Here is a 17,662-nt window from a genome sequence, read left to right on the forward strand (position 1 = left end):
GAAAGTGTGACAATCAGAGAATAAGAAAATTAAACTTGTAAAACTCCTTATGAATAGGCATATTCTAAAATTGTCTCGAATACCCCAAAACTATTCCTAGGGGACCAAAATGTCCTAATATTTTTGGCGATTCCTGGGGCAGAGGATGGAGATACGAAAGATATAATTCTGCATTGAATTTAAACGGGCTTTTTCCATTAGTTTATTTGAAATCCCCTGGTTTAGTGAATGCTTTTTTTTTTATCTGTTTCGAGGTACTGCAGGGTGCGTGAATGAACGCAGCTTGAGAGGGGCGAAGAGGAATTCTCTGACACACAGTGTACAAAGTATGACAGACTTTAAAAGGAAATGGAAAGACTGAATGGTCTGTAATAATTACAAATCAGAAGCCCAGTCTAGAATAACAAGGGAAATAAAAAAAAAACAGACTGAAAATCCAAGCCTGGTTCTCGCTGTAATTATTGAGCCTGAAATATGAAGAGGGGATGTTACAATTTTAAATGAAATAACGAGTCGTGTTCCTTTATTGTGATGGAGCTTAGTTTGTTGTTTGTGACAAAAGCCATAGAACACCAGCGTACGCGTCAAAGACAGGCTATCGCAAACACAAAATTACAGCCTCTGTAAACACCAAATGGATCTAAATTTGGCGGCGGACGCAAAGTTGTATAAAACCATTACCTGCAATTTTATTTATAATACTCAATAACTGAATGTAATAATTAAAACAGTAGAGTTTAAATGTAATATTAAACAGAATCCCTGTAGAGGTTTTTCCCCCTCAAATTATTAATTAGAAACAAAAGTTTTTAGTCAGAAAGAGACTGAAATATCTGCGTGATTTATGTTACGCGCAGTGATATTCATTTATACAGCATTTCCAGGGACATGCATGTAAAATTAATATTCCTATATTTCTGCCTCTAATGCTATGTTTATGAAGAACATGATAATAAGAAAGCCGGGATTAAGGTCAGGCCTTTCTTAGAACTTGCACTATACCGTGTTATTTTAAACGTATTTCAAATTATTTTATACTCTGCATAGATCGAGATGGATACTTTAGGGTTGTTTCCAGTGGATGGAATATCATTAATGTAGACGAAAGAAAGTGTTGGTCCAAGCAGACTACCCCGGGGAACTCCAGTTCTTATGTGACGGCAACTTGAATGAGAGCTTCCATGTATTATAGAAAATGTTCGATTTTGTAGGTAAGTGTGAATTTCATGGATTAAATGGGGAAGAATTTTGGCTTTAATGGATTTCGCAATTCGCCCTGTGGTCCATACTTTGTCAGAGGCCCTTTCTTTGTCTAGGGATAATGCCACTGTAGCTTTGTTATCGTTAAAACTGCGTTCTATGTGTGTTTATTTACATGCTGTTAAAATCTTTATTCTTTGTAAATAGGGGAAAAAGCGCACATAGAATGTCATTTTATTTTCTCCTGTGTGTACTGCATCTGAGCGACTCTCCCGTGATAAATAAATATACGTCACGCATCTATAAACTGACTTTTCTTCGTGGGTGAACGACAAATTAACAGAAAAGGAACAAGGAAACTTGGAATGTTAAAATATTACTGCATTTTTGTAAACGTAGAATGTTGCCCTTGTTTCAGAGACCCACATAGTGGTGGACATAAAGTTCCAATCATTATAGGCCTTGGTAATGGATTATCGTCACTGGTGAACTTCACACAGGATAATTTTAGTTCTACTGAGTAAAACATAGTCTGGACGCTGATAAAAAGTACCTTGTTCAATATATCGGTGACAATTTTTACAAAATTTGGGAGTCTGGTTACCTGACAGTAACTGGCGTTTCAGATTTTCTTATCCAGGTTATTCCTTAGCCAGATTTTGGTATTACTCCGCCACTGAATAATTTCCCCGTTTCGGGCATTTATTACGCTGATATATGGGATTTATAACGAAAAACTTCGGTGAGCTTTGAATAAAAGTTGTCAAGATTTAGTGACTGTGGTACTCGTTGCGATGGATATTATCCTAAACTACAGATAATATCAAAGGTGACGAGTGACCCGTTTATATATCTCGAAAACTTCTGTACCAACTAAGACCATGGTAACCATAATGCTTTAAGCGTATAGTTACTATTTATTTATTTAGTGTTCTGTCTGACGACAGGTCCATATGAACAGGATCTTTCCATCCTTTTCTCGGACTGGGACCTGTTCATATACGTTCTTGGCAGATGATCCATAAGTGGTTTGCCATTGCCTTCTTCTGTGTGTGAATGGGATGCCACGGAGAAACCGGGGAAGCCCCCGGAGGAAAACTCCGTGTTGCCTAGACCACGGCCTTGCCCAATACAAGTTATAAATTCGGGCACCGCCGGGAATCGAACCCGAGACCCCAGGATTACAAGGCCAGCGTTATAACCGCAAAGAAAATCTTTTAATTTTGTGTTTGAGAAATTGTTCAGAAACGTCCACATCATCTTTTAAATGTAAAACTCTGGTCTATGAATGGAGGAGTCATAGAAAATATAAGAATTTAATATATATATAACAACAACATTAATAAGAAGATGCGAGATTAAAAGAATTCTGTTGAAGGAATATTTCGTATTGAGATTCTTCCATGTAGTAAGCAGGGTTCTTCAACTGCCGTTATAAAAGAAATGGAATGTATTATTGCATGTATGCCACATGCCATTGATCGTCACATGCGTCCCTTGATTTCTCCATTTCGTTTCTGCTTCATAGGAGCTTTCCAATTTCACACTGCCTGGTCATCCATATCAGTTCACACAGAGTAAGAAAGAAGCCGCTTTTCGTACGCGTCGCCTGTTCTAGGACAGATAACGTGGGATCTTCGCTGCTCAGGACATACTGAAGGGCCTGAAACATCCTTCATGATGGCAAACAAAGTATTGCATAAGTATGTCCCGTCAGCTGTAGTGTGTGATACGTAATAAGAGATTAAAACCTCTGACCTATAATCCGGATAATAGAATGTAGTTATTTGTAAGCTACTTAATTACTGGTCGTATTCAGCGGAATTTTAAGAAGACAGGCCGGAGAAAAAAATACATTCGGTGAACTTGAATGTATTAAATCCAAAGAATATTGAGACATATTGTCTTAGTGCGACTATTAACTCCGACAGACCTGAGCGACTTGCATCGTAAGTGTTAGACATGCGAGGATATAATTTAACTTCAATAAATAACAAATTTCTAGCACAGTAAACTCTAACATAGATTTTATATAAAAACTTATTCTTGTCCCAGAAATTATTATTTCCTGGGATGTTGATCCTTGTAGTCTGGAAGAAATTGATTGACGGTTTAGGAGTACTTACTACCTTCTTCATCAGGATCGCGATGATCAAACTACACGGCACAAAATTCCACGTGATAATCATTTTATATTTTGGTTATTGAGTAGTCAAGTGTTAAGACATTGCACAATGTAAAAATGTTTCTGTTCAGTGGCTGTTATTAAGTTTCATTCTACGTTCTGCCTTTTATTGTATGGAATTTTTTGGGACGTGGTACTATTATATAGAAATATAGTGTTCACAGTGTACGGACCTACCCATATTTCTTCCATAGGATTGAGTTCTTTGAATGCGCCCCGACGACATATTAGATCTGTGGTTGGCCAAGCGTGCGATCTGCGTTATTGGGATATGGAAGATGTCGCTCTCGGCTTACTACAACTTCTTTTGTTTCGAATGTGACGTTACGACAACGAGAAAAAAAAAGCTTAGCTTCACAATTTTGGCAGAGGTCTGCACATACAGAAATAGGGTTATTTGTTGCGCTGGGAACAGTAGAAAAAAAAGGCGAAAATAAGTTATATTTTGTGCGTCTTGTCATCCATTTTGACAGGAGCGTTTCTCGGGAGCTTTCTGCAGATGCCAAGGAGGAATATGCGAAACGAAAAGCCATCTATTTTTTTAAAAAAAATTCTCTGTCTTTACATTCTGTGTGTTCCTCTGGAGTAGAAGATTTGTATTTGTGTAATTAGCATAATTTTATAGTGCATTTTTAATAACTGTACAAAATCATTTACAAAAAAAAAGGATTGTATAAGTTAATCATTTATCTAAATCGACTCTTTATAATGAACAAGCTCTCAAGAGCACAGAATTAAGGTAAATTTGTCTACAGTGCCACGCAGTGCAGACATGTGGGTTAGAATGTCCTAATTTCCTCCACACGAATATCAGAATTTAATATTTAAACAGGTTACGACTAATACTTGAACATTCGTCTTCCCATCTTATTTAACAAAAACTAACCTCTTTACTAGACACCAAATCCTGTTTTCTGTGGGTGTATAGTCTAACGGACATGGATGACAACTGCCAGGTTGTGTCGCCTTACTATCGGAGGATGTGATTCCTAAAGCAATATGCAAGATTGAGCGGTAGTTCGTGTCAAGTTTCGAAATGGCTGGGAAAGGATGTGTGTAGGATACAAAGCTTTTGTTTGTCAACAAAACAGAGCGAATCAATCCCATGAAATGGATAATAATACTGAACGTGCGGATAACGAATATATTGTTACTGGAAATATACAGCGAAAAACTGTAAAACAGCATGGCTACATAATAGAAAAAAGAAAGTGGGTGGAAAATTTCAAAACGCGTGTACCATTTTAGACGTATCTGACAGCTAAAGAGCCTGGGTGTAGAAGAACGTGGTAACTGATTTGATGATGAAACTCAGAACCAACCAGGGCGAACCAAATGTGAAGTATTACGCAAGTAAATGTAGCCCTGAAATTTGATTTGAATATTAGTGCAATCTTCCACTTTCGGCTTGACATTTTGGTACAAACAGAAACCCTGCCTCTGGTGGGCAGTGTTCAATGACAAAAAAAACGTAACGATTACAGTGTTTTTTTTGTAGTGTTCTGTCTGACGACAGGTCCATATGAACAGGATCCTTCCATCCTTTTCTCGGACTGGGACCTGTTCATATACGTTCTTGGCAGATGATCCAGAAGTGGTTTGCCATTGCCTTCTTCTGTGTGTGAATGGAGTAATTGTTAGGATGCCACGGAGGAAAACTCCGTGTTGCCTAGACCACGGCCTTGCCCAACACAAGTTATAAATTCGAACCCGAGGCCCCAGGATTACAAGGCCAGCGTTCTAACCGCTAGACCATCGTGGCACGATTACAGTGTACAATCGGAAAAAATAATTGGCTATTTGGAAAATGTGTTGTTACTGAAGAATGCTCTGTGTTCCTTTGTTTTAGAATTCATGAATGCAGATACATTCTGGTGTATGGTTTAACTATAATAACTTAACTTCTTTTCATAAAAATCGGCAAACGCTTTCAGAAATACTTCAGGGCAATGTAAAGAGAGCGTGCATGGACATATTTGGTTTTAAAATTTAAACTTACCTATAAACGAACGAATTTCATTATTTATATGAGCTGCTGCCATCGTTAAATAACATACATTGATGATACAATTTAGTAATGACATTAATGGGAAGATATTAGACCACTAGAAATTCAAATTGTCGACAAAAAAAAAACAAAAACAAGTTTTACATTTATAGCAACACGTATCTTCTTTCAATAATAAACGACATATCTTTGCAGTGTTATATCCCACGCTTTTAACATGGGAACACGCTTGTCAATAAACAGTAATTTTGAAGCCGTACTTGGGTACTTATACAGTAGTTGTGAAAAGAATGCTCATCTGTATGTGAGCTAACAAATGAGTTCGGGAATTTGTCACCGCTGAAGCCAGCGCTCACGCGTTTTCCGATGGCCATTTCTCGTGGACTAACATTCTTAATGTGGCAAGACCAGTCTAGTAGCCGAACCTTTCCCCCTCCACCTATTTCTCACGATTACCCATCATTCATCGCGAGACAGAAGCTTCAGTTTGAGGGGCGGGGAGGAGCACGTGATGTTAAAGTCTGTGTGTGGTGAGTGTTTTTCGTTAGAAGTGCATTAAATTAATTTGTGTAATTGTGTTGTGATATTCAATGACGCTTATGATTTTCGTAGTGTTAGGAGTTTAATGTGATTTTAACCTGTGAACGCAATCTCTATGTTGTTCCGCACGTTCAAGATGGAGCAGTCTGTATGCGGCCATCGTGAGAAAGGTGAGTTTAAGTAGTCTGGTTATGAAGTTTGTCAGTTCACCTGTGTTGGTCACAACGCTTCGCATACACCATTAACGGAGATTATTTTGTCGTACAGTTTTCACATTCTTAGAATGTACAGAATTTAGGGCTGATAGAAATAACTAAATGTATCCTATACAGTTGATGACAATAAATGTGAGTGACAACCTCGGCGGATCTGTTGGCTAGAAATCCGTCTTCTGAATCAGCCTCGTATATTACCATTCCATGAGTGTTAATGGGTCTACATATACTCTTACTGACTTTTAACTGAATAGGCCGAAATTCTTGGAAAGAAAACCTCGTTTAATTGTGCAGAATAAAATCTGAATGTGGGGTGTGGCCTGAGTAGGTATTAGGATCGTGTCGGAAACTTTCCAGTCAGCCTTAACCTAGCAGTGACAATTGGCGCTTGCTTAAGAAAACTTTTGAGATATAAATATCCCCGAGGCGAAGTGACTTTGTCGATACATTTTAGTAATAATCTTGCATCTCGTAAGCCTATATAAACAAGGACGAAAAGGCGTGGAGTGGTTCAGTGGGGTAGGTAACCCATATTTTCAAATGGGTACGTTGTAGTATTTTGTATCCCACTGACTTCACGAACTTTTGTGGAACATTCAAATCTACTGATGCAGAAATAATGAACGGTGCATTGAGATGTAAGTTATTTCGACATATATATTTTGATTATGGATTATACTGGAGATGTTTAAAATAAAAGTTACCATTACTGAATATATGCAATCTTTGTGAAAAATTTATAGAATTTGATTCGAACATCACGCATTGTACTGGCCCAATATTGCCCAGCTCACCAGTTTTTAGTGAATACTTATTAACGGTAACTTTGGAAACGTTTTTGGCAAGACATACATGACCTCATTTCACGTTTATTGTATGAACTTCGCATAAAAAATTATTAAAAATATAGGATAAAATCTTCGGGGATTGAAGATGCGAAAGGAGGATTAGGTGTTACTTAAGGCATAATTAATTTTTCAAGCTTTGAAAGTTCAATAATTACAGTCTTAAGGTGAGTGATTTCAGTTCTATTTAAACTTTTTATTCGTAAACGTAAATAAGCTCAACTGTTTTTAGATATATAAATGGAAATGCAATTAAGTATTTTATAATATACTTTGTGTAGTTTTCTTCATATGTTAAAGGACCATTTATTGTGACATTGTAAATCGTACCTCGCATGGCACTGCAACAGAGGGAGAAGAAAGACAGGCTAAAGCAGTGAGACAGCAGGATGAGATGCATTTCACTGTAAGACAACGGGTCAGAATGGGTGCTCCAGCATGGAGTTATACACTGGTGCTGTGGTTTTAGTTTTGTTTGGTTTTCGTCCTACGGGAATCAGGATGAGTGATGTTTTCAATTTGTCATGGTTCAGGAGATGCTTGTGGCGGTAGCGTTGGCTGTTACTGGATGGGACTGTTGTTGTCTCACAGGTAGTGCACATTGCACATCTCTACGTAGTTTTAGTTTAGAGTTGGATTCAGTCTCATTTTCCGGTGTCGTGCTTCACGTGAAACTTTCTCCCACTCTTTTCCTCTCAGTCCTCTGAGCTACTCAAATGGGGGATCCACTGATAACAGTGTCTGGAGGTGATAACAGACACAGGTATTTTATTTATTTCAACTCGTATTATGTTGAGAGTGCTTCGTAATTTTCTGTGTTCAGAGTGGCTTTGTAGCACATCCGTTTAGTTAAAAAAAAAATGAAGCAAGCTTGTGGATTTACGTTCCTAACCACCTCCACCCCCGTCAGCGCGTAGTGTGACGCACAGATATGAGGTAATATTTTTATCTTTGCTTTTGCAAGGACGTGGTCCGCCATTTTAAAGCGTTTTCGTTCCTTCTTTAACGTACTCCAGTTGATGAGTCATTCGTCATTCTGGGGTCGCATTAGTCTTGGAAAGAGGGGAGAGTTCTTGGAGGTACATTTCGTGACGTAGCTTCAGGCTATGACCTTGTTTCCTCCGCATTACGTATTTCAGAGCTGTGTAGAGGGCAACAAACATGCGCCTTGAAGTTATGGGTTGTACAATTGGCTGTGCTGTGGCGAAGTTTAATTAATAACAGACTAGTTCGTCTGTAGATTGGTTTAACTTTTGTTATTTTAGTCGTTATAGTGTAATGATTATAGTATCGCGAATGTGTCGTTACCATAACATGGCACAAATTCTTCAAGACGCACGGTATGGGTCGAGGGAATAATTTTGAATCACAGCCGATTTTATTACGTATGGAATGAGATAAAATATTTACTGCGAGTTAAATATTTGAAACGGAGACGTAGGCCTAAGGATATTTACGTTTCAATTACCTTACGTAGGGAGTAGATTGGGTCTACTGGCGAAAGACGTTTCTTGTAGTGGTAATAGTGGTATTTAAGTGCTTGACAACAGCCAAATAAGGCCAATAAAAGCCAAGAAATGATAATAATAGACCAAAATATATCGTGCACTGTTCAAATTGATTTAGGTCTTCGGCGGAAACTACCTCGTTGAAGATGGGCTTGCGATTTTCACTGCAGTGAATACGAAGATGGCTGTCCTCTGGGTTTGTAGTGCCGTCTAGTCTGACAGAAACTGGCACACGTTTCAGAGGTCCTAGCTTTCTCCATCATCATTTCCCTGATGATGGAGGCAGTAAGCACCTCTGAAACGTCTGTAAACTACTATGAGATTACACGGCGCTACATCTCAGAAGACAGTTTCGTTATTCTATAAAGTTTATCCCACTGTAATACTCGAACACAGTACATTGAATTTGGTTACTGCTGTTTTTAGGACGACAGAGAGGAAGATATTGAATAAAAATGAAGAAGAAATAAAGAAGGGAGAAAGGACGAATGAAAATAAACTAAATGACTGAAGGAAAACAAACAAATCGACATATGAAGATAACATTACAAAAGAAAGAGCGAAAACGATTCGGCGATAGACGAGGACAGACTTTTCCATCTCATGATCGAGTTAAAGCGTGCAAGTGAGAACTTATTGGGCCTTCGCGAGGCCTGCAAGTGGTCACTTGTGACCTGTTTTGCAGAATGAAACAAGAATGATCACTACACACTTAATCCGTATTTGTATATTTGGTTGTTATTTTATAAACCAACTCTTGAATCAGTGCCAGGGAATGTCTCTCGATCCCTTGGTTCAAAATAAACCCATTGCACATTTCTCGCCTCGTTGAATTTTATGTATATAGGGAACTAATGCTCTACGGCTCAGTGCCGCTCTGTATCACAATTATTTCAGGGCTCAACTGCTTAAGCTTTTTTGTTTGTGTGTGTATTGTAAGATAAATAACGCGTAAACCGGGTTATATCAAATACGTATTACTTCAGAATTTTCTGTACGGAGTTAATTTTTTATACCGTAACGGTAGTACATTTTTAATTAAATTCCAGACATTTTTTTGCAATTCTGCTGCTGCAAAATTTCTCCGAACACATTTGTCATCTAGTTTGTAGCGCCGTGTAGACTGGTAGACGTTTACCGACGTTTCGGAGGTACTTGCTGTCTTCATTTTCAGGGCGATCTGTCTCCATGTTTATAGGCAGAGCCCCAAGTAATCTTAGTTATGTGAGATGCAACGTTTTAATTGAAACAGATATTCAGTAATTGCGCTAATGAAGTTTATACTATGTTTACAGTAACTACTGCAATAAATGTACTTATTATGCTGGATAATATTATGTGATTAGTTTTTAATGGCTGGCGAAAATACCTGTTATAATTCTCATTGGCAACAAACAGTCCTACAGTCTTTCTGCAGAAATGTTAATTAACACTCGAATTTATGACGATACCATCATCAAAGTAAAGTATAACCGCTTATTATCCGTTACTGCCCGTCGTTCAAGTAAACTATACAAATTTTGTGTCGCAATGCATTTGTTTTATAAACACTGTTATCAGGGAAAAGTGTAAAGGAGTTTCGTGTGTATGAACGTTCTTTGATCTCGGTTTCCTTTCATGAATTGCTTTGCTGTGCTGTTACAGAATAAGCCTTGACTGCAGCTGTGTTGCAAGTATCAGTAGAACAGCTGTATTAATCCGCCTCTGGGAACGTAGATGCAATTCATTTCCCTGCTTCTCGTGATGTTTGTAGGAGAAGCAGATTGTTGCGACATCTTTGTACTGTACCTTAACAACTCTGAAACAAATATGTGTAGTGGAGTAACGTGTTTTATTCATCATAGTTTATGCTGTCAAGTTTGATATGCAAATTTCATTCCTTCTACTTACGACAGCCAGAACTATTATTTGTAATATGATGTTCAGAAATTGTAAATTAACTTATAATGTCGAATGTAATAAACAAAAGAACTTATTCTATGGGTACACCAATTATCCAAAATTAAACAACGAGGTGGGGTGGCGTTGAAAATGGGTGCATCCACTACCTGTCTTTTGTTTTGTTGTATTTTATGCATGGTAAATCGCGGTGACTGGACAATGTTTTCGAATGCTCTTAATAGGTATTGTTAATATAGCTAAAGCTGAATTGTGTTATTTGTTAGGTCTCTTCAGTGTCGTTTTAACAGGAAAAGGGCGTGGGAAGTAGAGCTACTGAGAGACCACTCATATTGTAATACGATACATGCGTAAACAAGGAAATATTAGGCAGTAATTTATTTTTTCTGCAGTTTAGTCAGAAAAATGAATATATTAAAATTAGGCGGTTTTATGACCAAAAAAGTAATTAATGTTGAAGAAATGTGTTCACAGAATACATACGGTGTTTGTGTGCCAGAAGCGACGTTTCAGAACTGCATGCCTCTGCCTGTTTATAAATAATAAACGACGAACTGTACACAAATATACAGTTTCGTACTCTCAGATATTTGATATTTCATAAGGCTCAGGATTTAGTTATAATTACTGAAAAACAATAGACGATAGATTCTCGATTTTAAGACTCATTCTATCGCATTTTTAAGTTATTGAAATCGGGTTGCGTTTTCTAAGAATAGATATAGCGTATTTATTCCTAAAAACTTACTACTGAGTTAAGGACGCATTTCACAATCGATAGCGTCTTAAAATCTAGGATATGCGGTAAATAAATGTGGAGTAGGCAAGAAACTTGCAGGGTTAATTAAATAGTCACTGTAAGGTAAATATATATGCCTGGTGGTTGAAATTCGTTTTAAATTATTGCTCTAAAGTGGAAAATTACGAAGACTTCGTAGTGGTCTCAACACCTCCACATTCCTCAACTGTGATTGGCCAACTTTCACCTAGCCTAGTCCTTGCAAAACTTTATAAACTACCAACTTTTCAAACCCCCCCCCCCCCCCACTTCTTCGAAACATTGCTATCTACCTACGAGTCCACAAGGCGTCAAAACCCAAAACAATATCATTTTTAAAGGAAAATACGGTTTACGATTAAAGCAATAAAACTACGTCGTGCTGTTCCTTTCAAACTACTGTACAAGACCATTTTATATCTTGTTCCGATCGGTCGTAAAATGTGGACTTCTAATCTCAGTGAAGGAGTCAAAATACTGTAGGAAGTATTTGGAAATAAGAGACGAACTGTGAGTTTTTGGTTCCCACGGCGGCGAATATGAAATGGTTGTCTTCTGGTTTCTCACGCTGTGTAGTCTGGTAGAATTTTACCGACGTTTCAGAGATGCTTGCTGCATCCACATTCAGGGCGACTACACGGCGCAACAACCCAGAAAACAGCTATATTGCACGTGAAGTGTGGACAACTGTTGTCCCAGCTGTATGCGAATCACTGCTCGGGACCTGTATTACCGACTCTCAGAATCTCCTATAGACGTCAGTAACACAGCTTAAGTGAATCGCCAGTCCGTCTGTAGGAATTGTTCGTGACAACTCGGCGACACTCATTGTGCAAGGACTTAGTTTCTCCATGGGGAAACCCTCTGTGTCCTTTAGTCTAAGTAAAATGATGGCAAGAGCTCGAAGAACATGGACGTTATTCCGAAGATGAGAAGAGAAGTGGATAGTAGATAATAGGCTTTAGGGGTGTCTGCTCGGGTGTACGTGAATGGGAGTGATAAAGGGTGTTTGTTGTTGAGTCAACACAATGCATCGTTGAAGACATTTATTGGTGAGTTGAAGAGGGAATTGTGGTTGCTGAGGACTTCAATAAATGTCTTAACAAAGTAGGAAAACAGAAGCGTCGACTTGACATGTTGAAATTATTTATGTAGTGAATCAGGGCTCTGCGTAATTTAAGGTCCTGTTGTATTATGAAAATAATTTCAGAGCTAATTATTTTTCATAACATTGAATGAACTTCTGATAAACGAAGAATGGACGGTAAATAAGCGGGAAGCTGAAATGATATGCTATATTACCGTATGTTACCATAAAGCTTATTCGGACTGTACCAACCAAGAAAATATGATTTATTTATTTGGATATCTAGGCTACAAGGTTAACAGCTTGAACTTTGGTTTACTACTCACAAATATGACTTATTATATTTTCGCGATCAATATGAAAATCTGGTATAAGCCGCCCTCGGAAAGGCTAGAGCTAAAGAGGAATAAAAAACGAGGGAATTTGTGAGTTATGCAGATCACCTTTGTTAGGAGAATGCGATCGGCAGGACGGGGGAAATAAGAAACAGGTACAGAAATTTCGTGAGCTCCATGGATTCACGGAGTGAGTTAATTATTTGGTTACTTATGTAATTTTTCTGTTTAACTTATTAATATTTATTTAAGGTGGTCTAGCGGATAGAACGCTGGCCTTGTAATCCTGGGGGTCTCGGGTTCGATTCCCGGCGGTGCCCGAATTTATAACTTGTGTTGGGCAAGGCCGTGGTCTAGGCAACACGGAGTTTTCCCCCGGTTTCTCCGTGGCATCCCAACAATTACTCCATTCACACACAGAAGAAGGCAATAGCAAACCACTTCTGGATCATCTGCCAAGAACGTATATGAACAGGTCCCAGTCCGAGAAAAGGATGGAAGGATCCTGTTCATATGGACCTGTCGTCAGACAGAACACTAATAAATAAATAATAATTTACTTATATCGCTTTGTATGTTGTATGTAGATTAATGGTTGTAAACTTATATTCTCTTACCGTTGTTTTACATTAAAATGTCAGGAGGACTAGCACAGTCTTCTAGAACTATAAGTACTGCAAACACTTCTTTATTTCTAGTTTGATTGTCGCTGAAGTCTTAGCTTTGAAGGAAACTTGTTCTAAAAGTTAGCTTAGCTCTTGCGGATTTTTCATCTTCTCTTTAGAAAGAGCCTGAAAGGATTCTCTCTCATCTCCTTTACTCTCTTTCTGTATCGTCTCCTTAAGCTTTGAATGCCGCTGTGGACTTAGATGGTAAGGTGAGAGAGGAAGACTATGGCGTTGTTCTTCCCCTGCTAATTGGAAATTAATGTCGGCTCTGAAAAGAGGAAGTGCTAGAGATGAGGAGAAAGCGTATAGGTTGCCAAGATACCGTGTTACAGAGCCGTCATATACATTAAACCTCGCGTCTCTTACACTGTAATGGGTACGCCATGGCTGCTTGCTCTTGCTGTAGATGTACAAGAATGGTGGAGTGATTGGGAAATCTTGGGGTCAAACACACGCGTTTAATGCACGTCAGTATGTAACTTACTCTCATGTACAGTTCTACCAGACTACACGGCGCTACAATCCAGAAGACAGCCATCTTCTTATCTATTTAGGTTATTTTAAGATTATTTCTTTATAACAAGTTGTCCCTTATCGCGTTGTAACCTGTCGCCCGCGCAGAAGATATGGCGCGAGGCATAAGCGTATCATATTCGAGTTTTGCTAGAGCATTGACTTCAGAAAATTTATCCAGGTTTACAACCTACCTGTTTCGGTAAGCTAGGATAGGAAAACAAGACATGCATATAAAATTTGATAGGGAAACCTCTTGGAAAGCATCGATTAGAAATAAGGGCAAGGATATTATTTAAACGGACATTAACGAAGTAGATTGTGTGGGTGGACGTCAAGCTATATGTCGCAGATTTTGAAATCAAACTTTAGCATTTCTAAATTGTTAAAGTTGAGCCAGGAATATCTATAATGCTTGCCATTTTACATTTATGAACGTATGTACATACTCAGATTTAGGCCTAATTTTGTAATTGCTACAGTAAATGCACAGTTGCATATGGGGACTATTTTGTATGTGAATATGACCTCATTTTCAGGTTTGATTGTATCACTCAGAACATTGATGAAGCGCATTGTTTCTGATGATAAGCAGACGACACTTTCGTACGCCAGTGAAATGGCAGGACATCATTTTGTTTTCCTTTCATACACAAGCCCATTTGGATGTCAACATCACTGATATTACAGTTGGGGATAAATAAAAGGTCTTTGTCGACCGTCTCCTACAACGAAACAAAAACTCTGTTGTCGGAAAAATTTCCTCCTTGTACTGTACACCACATTCCCGGAAAGAGTGGATTAAGGGACTTGATGTCTTATATAGAATATTCATCTGTAAACATGTGACCGAAGGATGTGGTGGTGGGGGGGGGATGATTATATCCTGATTTTAGAAGTGAACTAGATTTAAATGTGCATATTCCTGGGAGTTACACATTCTTCAGTCATATGTAAGAATACAGGATACAGTTTATGACCACGTGTGTATTAATGCGTGACTAACCGAGTTCTAAGTAATACCGGTAGATACTTTTGACGTTGGAAAACAGAATATAGCAGAAGCCAGTAATTTCTGTGGAATGCAATCCTCACACTGTCGTCCTACAGCACAGAATAGACAGCCAACAACAAGCCCTAGTTCGCATTTGTAAAAGACTGGTTATGTACGAGTATGGTTGCACATTCTTTTCACGTACGACATGAAAAGAGGTGGAAATAATTTCCTTACGTCTTTATGCTGGAAATTCTCGCTCTGGAAGACGTACATCTGTTTTATAATTCATATTTTTGCGTACTGTGACATTTCAAAGAATATTTTAGTGTCTCAACATGATGTGGTTTAAAGTATTGACCAATACCCGCGTGCCATTTCTTCTGGGGTTACTTGAGGAACGCAGTGTACAGCAGAGAGCCAGCAACACATCAACTGAAGTCTTGCGCCGTCGTCCCAGCAGTTATATTGGTGGCCGCTTGCCATTAAGTTGCTCGCCTCTGTCGACTGTGCCATATTTTGAACACCAACATTAGATTAGCTAATTCATTAACTTCCAAGGCTGACGTATGTAGTCAAAAACGTCTTTTATTTAATTCATCGAATGTGTGTGTATATATACATGTTTTTTGAGACACCTGTATTTCTTACCTTGACGCTGGAATTGGAAGTTAAAGCCATCAGAAAACCCACTCGACTGTAGTGTTCACAGATGGAAAAGCGTTTATGCAACAGATTCAATAATAGTGAAAGTAAACATGGCAGACACGTTCCCTGTAGCATGGTTCGCTTTATGAAATTATGTTAACACGTTTGTCCCGTCGAACAGCAAGGATGAGGACTCAGTGTACACGCTACAAAACAGGACACACGACCGTGTAACAAACCGATCGCTAACAATAAGTTTTTATTTCACAGTAAAATGACGGCAGTTAGCTATATCCGAGAAATTATTGGTGTTGAGGTTGGCTGCACGTTCCATTTATCACGCTGCATGTTGGGAGGGCAGATGGGTAAAGACCTGATAAAAATGTTTGCCGGATTTTGCCGATCAACTACACTTCTGAATTGTTATTTAAGTCACAGTTTACTGTTACGTATAAAGCCGGCCAGTAAACAGATTTTATAATGCAAAGCCTCGGGCAAAGCGATGTGAGAGGTTCAACTTTGAGAAAGATGCAGAGGTTTAAGAAACTGGCCGCTCATGTCTTTGTTGTTTTCCAACAGGCGATATTTTATTGGATTCACGACTAATATTATTTATTAAAAATACAGGAATAATAGTAATTATTGCCTTCGTTAAGAAATACATAATTAAATATGGAAAGTAATTACCACAATCCGGTTATTTTACGTGTAATTTAATATGAAGTACAAAAACATTTCAATTTAATCATTCTTTACGTGAGTAATTACATATGAGGTTCGGCAAAAAGAATACCCCAGGAACATTTTATCTTACCACTGAAAATGCAGCATAAGTGTTCGGTGTTTAAAGGTGGAAAGTGCACACAATATAGTCTGTAGTACTGAATAGTGGGGTGGATTTAGACGGCGAGAGAGGGCAAAGAGCAAATTAACACTGTGTTATGGTTTGAACTGTGGTTGATTAATTGAATACGGGCAAGCAGGAGTCATTAGCAATATTACCTCTTACCCAACTGGACAGCACCCATAGGCTTTAAGTGGTACCATGCTCAATCTGCCATCACAGTCTGCAGTTAACGCTTAAATGACTGTGACAGGGTTACAAGAGGGAACCAGCTGTTAACAGTTTCGCCTGTAATTAAATGCGTGTATAAGTGACTGAACGTGGAGGCATTTAGCATATTGCGACTGTTTGCAAGATATTTGTGTTCACGGATCTTGCACCGTCTACTCTCGTAGATACCGACAAGCATTTTTGCACTGACAATAGAGGCAGTAAGCTCTGCTATGACATATCGTTATGTATCAGACTACACCATGAAACATCCCTGAACACAGTCAACTTCACAACGTGTGAATTGGATTGGTTAATGCCGTTTAAGGAAATAATCACTGTTTGCTCTGAGAATTACACGAAATCCATAAGTACACTCGGTGGATAAAGTGCAGAATTACTGAATGTTGTAGTTTGACAGTGCATGTAGTTACCAATGTGCTTTAAATGATTCCGAAAGTTCCCTCTAGTTTTTGAGATGAAGTTTTTTTGCTTTTAATTAAATATATATAGTCAGACGTGTATCACTGTATGCTAATTGCTTAGGGGTCAGTGAGTTTCTATTTTTGTCTTTCGTCTGTAGAAATAAAGAAATAAAATGCATATGTCACGTTTAATAGTAAATGAGACTAAGAACTGGGCTAAATATTAAATGTATAAAATAAGTAGTTTCAGCTAAAATTGTTAAGTCAGATACTAATAGCAAAGCGACTCAATTTATCCTTTATTTAAGTAATGTAGGCATTTGTGTTTAGCATTTTGAGTTTTTCCATAAACCACGAGGATCAGTAGTCGTGATACAGGACTTATATTCAGTAATGGTCTGTTCAGGTTTTGCTTGTAAAGTCTGCTATTTAATTTCATTATCCCAATTTAGTCTATCCGTGTTAATTAACTCAAATCAAAGTTTTATACCACGGGAAATGTTAATTTTCTCTTCGGAGGAGCAATTTGGGGTAAGCAGTAGCGAGGCAGGTGACTGATGTAATAAGAAAGCTGACAGATGAAGAGTCGTGACCTGTTCGTGTTCACTGGGGATCAACGCCGCTGCTTTGATGCCTGTGCGTGTCTCATCCGGCGAGACGAGGCCGGAAATTAGCGCGCAACCCTCGCCTTTCGACCCTAACACGTCAGCAACCCCTAAGACAGGCAAGAGAGGAGAGGGTCAGTGGAATTCGTGACCCC

General features: G+C 38.5%; 1 long non-coding RNA gene across 2 annotated transcripts in view; it reads left to right on the plus strand.

The window, feature by feature from the left end:
* LOC147874450 (uncharacterized) overlaps nucleotides 1-17,662 on the plus strand; it is a 170,816-nt gene that overhangs the window by 9,481 nt on the left and 143,673 nt on the right. Inside the window, exon 1 of one of the 2 annotated variants that reach the window (XR_015534056.1) lies at nucleotides 5,875-6,103. The exons of the other annotated variant lie outside the window; for it this stretch is intronic. This is a non-coding gene — a long non-coding RNA (uncharacterized LOC147874450). Of the gene's footprint in view, nucleotides 1-5,874; nucleotides 6,104-17,662 lie in introns of those variants that run through there. 2 annotated transcript variants of the gene reach the window in all.

The sequence above is a fragment of the Zootermopsis nevadensis genome, unplaced genomic scaffold (assembly GCF_977971745.1).
Source record: "Zootermopsis nevadensis isolate Lab colony 2312 unplaced genomic scaffold, Znev_1.0 Znev_ptg000008l, whole genome shotgun sequence".
Classification (NCBI taxonomy): Eukaryota; Metazoa; Arthropoda; class Insecta; order Blattodea; family Termopsidae; genus Zootermopsis; species Zootermopsis nevadensis.